General features: G+C 48.3%; 1 long non-coding RNA gene across 1 annotated transcript; it reads right to left on the bottom strand.

Moving 5' to 3' along the window:
• Window positions 1-6,344: 6,344 nt before the first annotated feature.
• LOC113947779 lies at window positions 6,345-11,456 on the bottom strand. Its single transcript, XR_003527855.1, has 3 exons — window positions 10,395-11,456; window positions 7,789-9,626; window positions 6,345-6,623 (listed from the first exon to the last, which is right to left on the bottom strand). It is a non-coding gene; the product is annotated as an uncharacterized LOC113947779 (long non-coding RNA).
• Window positions 11,457-11,629: the final 173 nt, after the last annotated feature.

The raw sequence follows: 11,629 nt of genomic DNA, 5'->3' as shown, positions 1-11,629 counted from the left end.
CTGGGTCTCAGGTAAATTAGCAACCTGATTCTTTTCCCTGCTGTCACTTAGAAGAAAAGAGCTTCTTATTTGCCATCCAAGGAAAAGTACAGTAAACCTAGAACTAGATAAAAGGGAAGTAATCAAATATATTTAACTGTAGTCAGCCAAATCCCATTGTTTGTATAGATGTTAGCTAGTGCACTGGAAGAATTAAGGAAGCCTATTTTTTTAATAGGAAATAGTACTACTTGATTTAAAAGTGCAATGTCTAAGCTACTGTCCTTCTGCTTAATTAAAAGGAGATGTTCAGCTTTATGTATAGATAATTTATGTAAGAATGGCAGATATTTTAAAAGTTTCATGTTCTTGTTCTTCCATTAAACACATGCATTTGGGGCGAGCACAGCATTCCTCTGGTTTTCTTTCAGAGATGGGAAATGCCTCCTCAGTGTTTCCTTGGATTATCCTTCTCACTTCTATCTGAAGGAAGCACGCAAAATAATTTCAGATAAGTCACCTCCTGCATATCAGAGGGCACCACCTCCCTACTGTGTGAAGAACAGCTTATAGGGTGTGGGGATAATGTAGGGGCAGGCTGAACATGGTGAAGGAACATCCTGGGATTATCTCATGGCGATTATAACCCCGGAGGGCTGTAGGAGAGCACGAAAGCCTTCAGCTGGTGCTGGGACCACTGGTTTTGAAAATATATGGACAACATCACGGCAGTGCTTGTACAAGGGATGCTCCTTCCCTTGGCAGCTGGTTGTGTGGGAAAGGGGGAATGCGCCACCTCTAGACGGCTGCGGTCGGTGGTCGCACACCACCTCATGGAAATCCCTCCAGTGCCAGAGCACACAGAGTGCATTGACCAAGGCTACTCTCATTGGGAAATAAACCCAAATACACACAGACCCACCTCCTCACCCTCACCCTCAGGACCAATTTATCTTCCAGGTATTCCTGTGCAAACAGTGCGAGTTTTGCTGTGGAAATGTTTGATTAAGATGTTCCAACACATGCACTGAAACTCAGGTCCATGGATTGAGGGAAAGCCTCCCCTGGCCTGTACTCTGACCAGCACATAGATTTTCTCAGCTCAGTTTTGTGCTCAGAAGACACTGATTTCTGTGCTAAACAGCCAGGTAAGTGACTGGGACTCTGCAGGGAGCCTGGTTTCTCCAGGATGATGAACCAGCTCACCCTGATGTCAATGGGCATAGCAGGACATTATGATCCCAGACTCCACTTTTACTTTGCTCAGATGAAACATCACAGCTCAACGTTGTTTCAGTTCTTTGGGGAGAGGAAGGAGGCAGACAAGAGCCCCCACAATGGTTTTTTATATGCCCGAGTCAAATTACCTTCCCTTCTGCGGGGCTTCTTCTGAAGTAACAGATCGTACTGTAACCAAATATTGCCATGCAGGAAAGCCATTTTCCATCCAGCAAGGAGGCTTCTTCCTTCTCAGCAGCCACTGAAAAGGGCCTTTGTTCTCAGGTTGAACACCTGGAGAGTGTTATCAGCAGTGGCCTCTCCGGGCCGGCGCACTGAGCAGCTGTGACAAGAGCCAGTGGCATTGGCATCGGGATCGGCAGCAGCATCTGGGAGCTGCTGGCACCCAAAAAACATCCTGTTGAGCCATGGAGTGGGTAACTCTGGGTGGTTCCCCTCTTCCGTGGGGACTGGGGAAACTAGTCTGGTCTGTATTTTCCTTCTTTTTCCATCCTAAAAGGAACAGCCTCATTCCAAATGGCCTTTAGACAACCTCAAGAATTGTGACACCTCTGTGGGGAATGGAGAACAAGACTTGGATGTCACCTTTCTGGAGAAGCTGGTAATGTGAGGGGTGAAGGGCTGACTCAGAGCACTGGTGTCCTGGGCACAGGGTTTGAAACTACACCTCGGTGAGTACAAGGCGGAACTGTTGCCTGACATGAGGGGTAGGACATCCAGCAGAGAGGGAATCAACTGATATGACCGAGGACAAGATTGCACAGCAGCTGATGTGACCCTGGGTGCAGCTTTCTGCTCTGTCCATACAGTCAGCACCACTTCTGTTTGTGTCCGTGAAAAGACAGTCAGACCCACAACTGCTCAGAAGCTCAAGGAAACCCAATTTGTTTGGCCCATCAGGTAATTCCCTGAAGGCAGAGGGTGCTTTTCCATACACTGCACTGTATAAACCATCACTTCCATAGATATCAACTTCAAAATAAAAAGTTTTTAATTCTTCTGCTGCATTTACATGACAAAAAGAAAAACCTGGAGAGGGTGAGGAAAACTTGAGAGTCAGAAAGGAGAGGCTGTCAGTGGATCTTCCATGGGGTAAGCTGGAAGCTGCTGGCACCAGCTGAGTCCATCCTGGGTCTGTGAGGGTTTTACCAGGGGCCTCAGGGGGAACTGTATCTGCAACCTGTGAGTTATTTAGCAGGTCCAGATCTACAGATCTTTCTCAGTGTATTGATTTTCCACTGAAGTCACAGGCCAGGCAGCCCAAATAAAAAAACCAAACAACAAAAAACCCCCAAAACCCCCAAACCCACAACATAATTCTTCCTTTCCTCATAATCCAGATAAAATTTTGACTCCTACAAGGGAGTCATACATTGGGGGATTTCAGCAATGCCTCATTGCAGGATGCACAGCTCTGCTAAGTATCTGTTCTGAGGCAGTTCTGCCAAATACCAAGAGAAAATTGCATAACGTGAGAAGGAGCAGACCACAGCTGGAGCTTCATCATCCACAGTGGCAGTTCAGCGTGGACGTCACGAGTTCTTCCGTACCCTGTGGCATCCTTTCCGTTTTCTTTGGACTGGAGCAGCGAAAGAACAAACATCTCAGAAGGTTCAAATGAGACCTTTGAGTGCCAGCGCTGAGTCCCTGTGAGGTTCAGATAAACAGGCAAATTAACATCCTTGCAGAAGCTTTGCCTGGGACAAACCACCATTTCTGTGTCCCTGTTCCTGCGGTTTGTAGCGTAGGGGCCACTTTAAACCCTGGTCTCTGTCCAGGCACCACTACGAGCTCTCCCATGACTTTATGTTTGCATCTCTTTCTTCCTCGCAAAGGGAAAATTTCCAGGTTTGTTCCTTTTAACTTTTTTTGTGGTAGCACTCTTGACAGAAGGACTTAGTGTCTATTTAGTGTCTTTGCAAGGAAAAGGGAGAAACTTCTCGGTTACATAAAAGTTTGTATCAAAATTCAAGAATCCGGATTAATTATAGAAGCCTTGCCTTGTATCATTCAATTTGTTTGAATAGCTTTAAAGATTAAGCAGATCCAAGGCCTAACAGAACCAGAGCCAGTAAGACAATAGCTGAGATTTCCCTTTGAAACAAAATATACAGGTGGTTTCTGTGAGTTTCTGTGTCTATCTGCCCGGCTTTTTTATTTTTATGTCGTATCCAATATCACAGAACCTGGCAGTAGAAATCATATAGCAATTTGTGAAAGCTTGTTGCTGTTCTAGATATCATATAGTCTGTTCCACACCAGCAAAGACAAAACCAATGCCTTTACTCCTCGAGTTTTCATTCAAAAGGATAATGATCTCTGGTAACAAAATATTTGGCGGTAGCATTATTTAAAATGCACAGAGGAAATGTTTGTCCCTAATTCAAGGGACTGTGGTCACACAGTCTCTATTCACTTGGTATTTACCAGCGAATGCCAAAGGCTAATCTGCAAAAAACCCGGGAACAGAGTTAAGTTTATCACACTCTGTCCTTAACCCATCCCATTGTAAGGGAGGAAAAAATAGTAATTACTGAATTTCTTTGTGGCCAGAAAACTTATAAACCGTGTTATACCCAGCAGGCTCTAATGGCTCCTTCGGTAAGTATCTAATTAAGCGGTTGGGGTGTTGTTGGTTTTTTTTTCTTTCACCGCATACTTCTGTGTTTTAAAATCCCTTTGCATTAAACGACTTCTCGAGCTTTCCGAAGTTCTCACACGCGCAGGAGAGGGAAGTAAGGAAAAAAGCGCAGGGGAGATTTCGGTCGTGGGAACAGGAGGCAGAGACGAGGATTTTCAAAGGCTAAAGGCAAATCCTCCCCGAAATCTCCATCGAAAACCGCAGCTACGGTCTGCCTGGGACCGCTGGCTGGCTGGAGAGGGGGAAATAAAGCCTTCCCAGGGGGGATGGTTGCGTTTGGGTGGGTGGGTGGGGTACTCCCCCAAAGCCCAAAGCGGTTACAGCACCTCGAGGGCTTCAAACGGTGCAAATGCGGACTTTGGGCGGCTTTGTCGACCCCGCTCGGCATCTCCCGCCCGTCGGTCCCCGCGACCCCCCGTCCTGGCCCGGAGCAGCGGAACGCGCCGAGCGGTGCCGGGAGAACGCACGCTCGGGCTGGGGAGAAACTGCCCCGGGATGCGGGCAGAGGAGCCGAGCATCCACCCCGGTCCCTCCTGGCCTCTGGGAGGGATGCTCGGCTTCGGCAGGGACGGCGGGAGGTGAGAAAACTGCAGATCCCCGGAGAGCCCGGGGAATGCTACCTGCTCCCGGGAAAACTTCCTGCTCCGGGGAAGCGCCTCGCTCCGAGCCACGGGGCCGGTCCCTGTCGCTGCCACCACGGTGCCAGCGGCCACCGCCCCCCCGGCAGCATCGCTGCTCCTCCGAGCACCCCGGGGACACCCCCGGCCGAGCTCAAGCTCGGCGAATCGTTTGTTTTTTAAATGGAGCCACGTCCAGATGCCGGAGATGGGCTGGAAGGGGCTGAGCCCCCGCATCCCCGCTCGGTCCCGCATCCCGGCTCGACCCCGGCCGCACCTGCCCCGACCCCGGGGCTGCGGGTCTCTGCTGGGGCGGCTCCTCCCCTGCGCCCCCGATCGCTCCGGCCCCTTCTCCCTCGTTAGGGAAGTGTTAGAAAGTTGCTGAAGTGCGAAATGAGCCTGCGAAACCTCGTTGTCCTCATTAAACTCTGACAAGGAGGGTGACAAGAAGCAGCGGAGGGGAAACAATGCGGCAGTGTTGGGGAGAGCCCCGCGCCGGGGCAGCCTTTGTGCCCGCACACAAAAGCTCTTGTTTGCATGTGTTAAAGTCCATTAAACCGCGGCAGCCCCAGGTGCAAACGCCAGCCCGGAGGGGCCGCGCCACCTTCCGCGCCCGCTGAGCGCGGCGGCCGCTCCGCGCTCGGCCCCGGCACTGGCGGGCGGCGGGGCCGGGGCACGGCCCGGCGGGCTCCTAATGAGGGCCCGGGGCTGGCCCTTCATTAACAGGCATGGGTGGGTTTTGCTCTCTGTGCCCCCAGGTTCGCCTGTCCCCCCGCCTCGCCGTTAGTGGAAGCGACGGGACACAATGTCGCCTATTGTGCTCACCCGAGGGGACACGGATGGGACCCCGCGCAGCCCAGGGTCGTGGATGCTGACCTGGTGCCAAGAAGCCTGGTGGACAGGGGCGGTGGTTTGTTTTTTCCCCACTTTGACTTGTAAAGGTACCTTTGGACGTTGGAACATCATCAAATCCTTGGAGAAAGTACCCCCAAGCAGAGCTTCCAGCTTCTGGTTCGAACAGCAGAATTCAACCCAGAAGGTGGAAAAGGGAGGAACTGTGCAGAGAATAACAACAAAAAAAGCTTTGCACAGGTCGAAGCCTACAAAAACAACCTCATCACAGTGTTAGTGTTTCATATGACTAGCACAGGGCTTTGTCCAAGAAAAAGTATTTCCAGGTTCTGTTGCAACAAGTCCACATCCCTTTATCCCCAGTGGGTCTGCCAGGGATCTGCCCCACGGCTATTTTAAATTGTGCTGTTAATAGCAATTCATTACAGTTGATAGAACTGGGAGAGTTGCCTTTTATTTTGCAATTAGACATAAAGACTCTGATCTGGCAAACTCTGCTCTGTGAGAACGCGAGTAGCTCTGTTGAAGTCATCTGGGACTGCTCATGTGCTTAACATTAAGCCCGTGCGGGTTTGCAGGATCAAGGTCTGAGACAGGATCATCTTTAAAGATGTTTGTTTACCTGCTCTGTTCCATGTTTCCTAGATTCGTGACTGTGCCCTGCAAAACCGTTTCTCTGGGAAGACCTGGAGTGGCTCGAGTCAGCTGGGCACAGCTCACAAGTAGCATTATGAGGGCAAGTGATTCTTCCCGTAAACAAAAATTGTTTGCAGGAGCTTGATTCGGGAAGACATGACGGCCCCGGGTACGTTGCATTGCAAACTGTTCAGCTGTGCGAGCCTGTGTGTACTGAGGCGTTAATGCAGAACTGTTGGGCACTGGGCCCAGAACAGATGCGAGGATGAGTGAGAGCAGAGACACTGAGGAAGAAGCAGGAGAAGAAAGCACATTTTAGGCTCCTCTATTCCTGCCTAGACAACCTGGGCACCAGCCCCAGATGCCTGTTATCAGGAGAAAGTGGGAAGCAACATGATCTGTGGGGAAAACAAGCATATTTGTTTTTTTTTCATTTGCCAATCCTGCAAACAATAGCTGTTTGTAGGCAAATAATCCTCAGGTCTGCATGGCTGGATCAATGCAGGGAGTGGTTCCCATCAGTTCCATGGTGCCAGACACACTGAGTGGTTTGTAAGGAAACAGGCCCTTGAACTTCACAGCACAGACACTATCTTAGTAGGTTATCATGCACTTGCTTCTGTTCCTGCTCCCACTCTCCTCGTCTTCCAATGCTTGGCCTGGCAGGGAGAAGTGAAGGCGAAAGGAAATAGATGTTGTTTTAATACAAAAGGCTTCAAAACGTTCAGCTGTTTGTTATTTCCCTGCCACTAACTTTTCCAATTTACTTTTGGAGCCAGGCAAGCTAAAGGAAAAGCCAGTCCTTGTGCACAGCCACAGTTTAATACCTATGATATGCATGAAGAAAATTAATTTGACTGAGGATTTTGCTTCATGAAGTAATTACAGTGCAATACATAAAAAGGCTGTGTTTTCTCTTGAGCCGCCAAAGTCCTGGTTTGCATCATGAGGTCATGTTTAGGATTACAAATGTTTGCACAAATCGCATCTCACAGAGTCTCACATCACTTCTCCTCACCTTTACTGACAGGATTTGTGGAGGTGGAGAAGAACAGGAAAAGAGAGTCTTCTTTAGCCTCAGATGTGTTAAAATGGAAGCTTTAACCTGCGTGGCACGAGAAGGGCAATGCAAATACCTGGAGAGTGCTGAGTTCACGGGGTAAGGCTGCTTCAAACTCCAGTATATACCCAATGCCTACAATCCTCCTCCACTAATACCAGTGGAGAGGGATTGTAGGCATCAGAATAGCCCAAGTAAGGTTGGGTTGACTCAAAAAAACTCCTCATGTAATACATACAAAGTATTGTCTGAACAGTCTGATTTTTTTAATTTTTATTTTGATTTTTATTTTTCATGGTACCTCTCTGAATTCAAATCCTTTTGAATTGCACGTGTATACTTTGATAAACTGCACAGAGTTGTCTTGATATAGAATTTGGTGTGATGTCTTTCACAACTGAAGGCAGCACTTCAGTTATCACTATTTTGCAGCCAGAAAATATTTGGGAAAACAAAGCAAATCAAAATGCACTGGCAAAGTACATCTCACTGCCTTTACATATCAATTAAACAGTCACTGCTGCTACCAGGGAGCCCATAAAATGGCAGTCATATCACAATTCAAACTGATCCATTCTGCTGCCAACCCATATCGTGGAAAATTTGCTCAACAGTGATGAAATTTATGAATTTTAAGTTGGCTGAGAAAAATGAACTCAAACTCAACAAAACCACCCACAAACAGAACAGTTACAGGAATATTAGGTTTATAAAAATTAAGAAAATTCCCAGATTAAAGTCACTGGAGAGCAATGCCCACTCACCTGCGTGCTCTGCCTTGCCTGGGTGTTTAGGTGGGAGATCTTTAGATCCAGTTTGTTGCACAATGACTGCTGGAGCTGAGCTCAGTGGGAGCTGAGCTCTGTGTGTCTGTCATCACAGTTCTCGGGCTGCAGGTGACTCACATGGAGAATCCAGAATTATGAAGACCCTTTCTTTAATTCATCGCTGCCTGTCTTCTTTCCTCACTGATAATACAGGGTCAGCATCCTCTCAGAATTGCTGGAAAAGGAAATGGTGCATGTGAAACACTCAGACACTGCTGTCATGAGCACCATGGAAAAACCACTTGGAAATGAATAATTTTGTGCCCAAAGCACAATTTGAATAACAGGCAGTAAAAAGCCCCATCGCTGCACGTTAAACAAGAGAAGAATAAATCATGGGGGGAGCTGCTCCCTCAGGAGCAGCAACCATTGCCAATGTGGAGTGAGGGGGATGCCTGTAGGAAAAGGGTGTGGATAACTCAATTACAGTCCATCTGGATGAGGAAAACCAGGCAAACTCTGGACACTGCAGGCTGTTGAATGCTGGAGTGCACAGCCTCAGTAGCCTTTCAGAGTATATTGTTTCACACACGTATTTATGTTTGTGTGTGCATGGGCTTTGGGGTATATGGAAAATAAGCAGGATAAGCTTTGGCTCTGCGCCAGGGTAACTGCTCTGCACAGCAAAGGGACTGCTGGTCAATTGGAAGCACAGGCTGAGGTCTAGATGGAAAAAAATCATTGAATTGTCAACTGATCAGCTTGTTAGATGCAAGAACACGTCCTGTAATTGCCCTTGGCACAGAGAGACAGACCAACACAGGGAACCGTGGTTGGGTCTCGTTAATGGCGTCAGATTTAGGAGTGTATGTGTCTGATCCAACAGAGGGAAGGCAATCTTTGTTCTGGATGGAAGAGGACACCCTGTTTACTTAGTTTAGGAACTTATGTGAGATACAGCTCCAAGGAGTTCACAGCCATCACCATCCCTTCAGCAGGTTAAGGACACATACTGCAGAGATCTCTGCAACAGGAGAACACAACATGGTGACTCAGAAGTAATGTGACCTTTCATCAACAGATGTTTTTCCTCTTGTTTCTGACACATTTATCAGCTGCTGCAAATTCAGGTAAACCCCATTTTTTTCAGTGCTTCTATCTGAGTGGTGGCATGGCCCTCCAGGAGCATGGGAATGAGTGTGAAATGTCTTGCATTTGTTCTGATCAGGGCTCTGTTGTTGCTTTTAGGGCATCTCCCACTCAGTAGTCTGGAGATGTGAGTATTTCTACCTCTGTGGACCTGGTATAAGCACCAGTGACAAAAGACACATCTTTCCTGGGGTTGATGGAGTTCCTGTTTATGTCAGGATTGAGTTTGCCTAACAAGGGACCAGTCAGTGTCCACAAAACTCTTTGACAATGAAACATTTCATTACTCTCCTTGTGACACTACTAGTGGAAGCATTGCACACACTACATATATCAGTTAAAGGTTATTATTTCAGCTCTTTCATATGTCACTGACTCACCATTCGTTAGCTTTGGACAACCTTTTAAAGGTCTTACACATCCCCAAACCCTGTATATGGAATTTCTGCCTTAGATATATCTCATGCTGCACCAACATTGACTCAAAGGAACAATAGTTTTCCCAGCAAAGTCCTGTATAAAATCTTCCTCATGAGAGATAAGAAACAAGGTCATTTCACATGAGACGACCCACTGGAATGACTCTTTAGACACTGCTTGTCCCGGAACTTCTTATTCATCCTTCTCCTCATCTAGATATTTTGTTTTCTAATTGCAAGAGTATTTTCCACTTCAGCTGAGGGTTTCTGTAGGCAAAATACAGATAGAAATGGATAAATTCTATTAATAATGTGTCACCTCTGTAATGATTTGCTCCTTTGAACTATCAAATTGTTGCCTATAGGGTTGTGGTACATTCTGGTAAAAATAGAAATGATGAATTACTAGAGGCCCAAAGAAGTTCTGTTGCCAATCTGGCAACTGTCACTAGCCCTAAAATGGATCAGTGGGCACATCTTTTCCAGAGATAACAGTGAGAAATATTTTCCATCTCAGACTTCAACTTGCACATCCTCTCAGTCACCTCGTATAGATTATACCTAAGCATAGCTTGGATCCAAACTCCTCTTCATTGGGGCTAGGAACATGTTGATATTTGTTTAAGGGATTCTTTGATGCTTTTGTGAGAAACAGCAATAGTTAAAAATGGAAGGAACATTTCTGCACCAATCACCATCAGGTAGGTTTTAATCTGGGCAGACGACCTCCAAGGACATCGCGCTGCAGGGAGCAGGGTTTGATTCAGCAGGGTATGTTCCCTTCTGAATCAGCACTAGCTCTACGCCACTGTGATATCACGGGCTATCTGCCTTTGGAAGTGCCGAGTATTTTTGAGTATTCTAACAGCAAAGTGCTGACTATTGCTGGGGATTACCGATTCTGTGAAACATTTTGTAAGATAACTTCTGGCATCTTGCCACTTGTTATATGGAAAATATGTTGTATTATCTTCCATGTGTGTGGGGGTGTAAGGGTGCTCCTAGTGTCCTGGCCCCCAGCCTGCAGAGACTTACACATATTTTATTCAGAATGAAGTTAAGCAATACATGATGAACTTGTTCAGGCGCAGAGCCTAGATCTGTCACTTCAGACATGTTCCATATCCTGTAGGACTTCTCGAAAGACAGCATCTTTCTCGACGTTCCAAGTATGCTACTATGAACACCACACTGGAGATTGGCTGGGTGGGACACAAATATGTTGGTTATCAGTGTAAGACATTTCTGTGGAAGGACCTGGTCCTGCCCTGGCGGGCTGAAGTCCTTCGACTGGGGTAGTCAGACTGGGGTGGTCAAACTGGTCCCAGACTCCTGTACATGCGCAGGATGTGGAGGATTTGCTGTCAGATGCTGCGCGTCAGACATTTGATGTAATGTTCTTCTCTTCCTATCAGCCCTAGAAATCTCTCCAGAGGCTCTGTGTGAAGGATGGGGTGTACCAGGTTGGGGTGAGGATGTCAGGGCACCAGGAAGAGCAGAGAAAGGCCCTTGTTCTGGAGGTAGAGGGTGTAACATGACAACTTAGGGGAGAACTGTCTGGATAGTCCAACACCGTGCCTGGGGAGAGTGGTGGTATTCCCATGGAGACCCTACAACGGTCCTCCCGTGACTGACTTCTGGGTGAGTTTGAGTGGGACGCGAAGGCAGCAGAGAGGGCCCCTCCTCCCCAGACCCATCCCGCTGCCACACTTTAGGAGAAGCCACGGTGGCTGCTCTGCTCCCCAAAAGGAGCCCTGTGGAAGCCCCAAGAGATCCTGTGGAGAGCTCCTGAGGGAGCAATGTCAGAGCCCTGCAGAAGCCCTGTGGGGAGCCCTTGCAGACCCTTTGGAAACCCTTTGGAAACCTTTTGGGGAGCTACAAAGGACCCTGTGGCAAGCTGTTTGGGGAACCCTTTGGGACTGTGAGGGAAGCCCTGTGGAAGCCCTTTGAGGAGCCCTTTGGGACCCTGTGGAAACGCTGAGGGGAGCCCTTTGGAAGTCCCGAGGGAGCCCTTTGGGACTCTGAGGGGAGCAAAGGGGAACCCTTTGGAAGCCCTTTGACAACCCTGAGGGACCCTGAGGGGAGCCCTTTGACGACTCTGAGGGGAGCCCTTTGACAGCTGTGAGTGACCCTGAGGGGAGCCCTTTGACAGCCCTGAGGGACCCTGAGGGGAGCCCTTTGACAGCCCTGAGGGGTTCCCGCTGTCGCGGGCGCGGCCCGCGGGCGCCCCCGTTCCCCGCGCGGCGGCCGCGCTGCCTCGGCGGGGCGGC

Source organism: Corapipo altera, unplaced genomic scaffold, assembly GCF_003945725.1.
Source record: "Corapipo altera isolate COAL_440 unplaced genomic scaffold, ASM394572v1 50, whole genome shotgun sequence".
Classification (NCBI taxonomy): domain Eukaryota; kingdom Metazoa; phylum Chordata; class Aves; order Passeriformes; family Pipridae; genus Corapipo; species Corapipo altera.
This window is presented reverse-complemented; position numbering and strand designations above follow the sequence as displayed.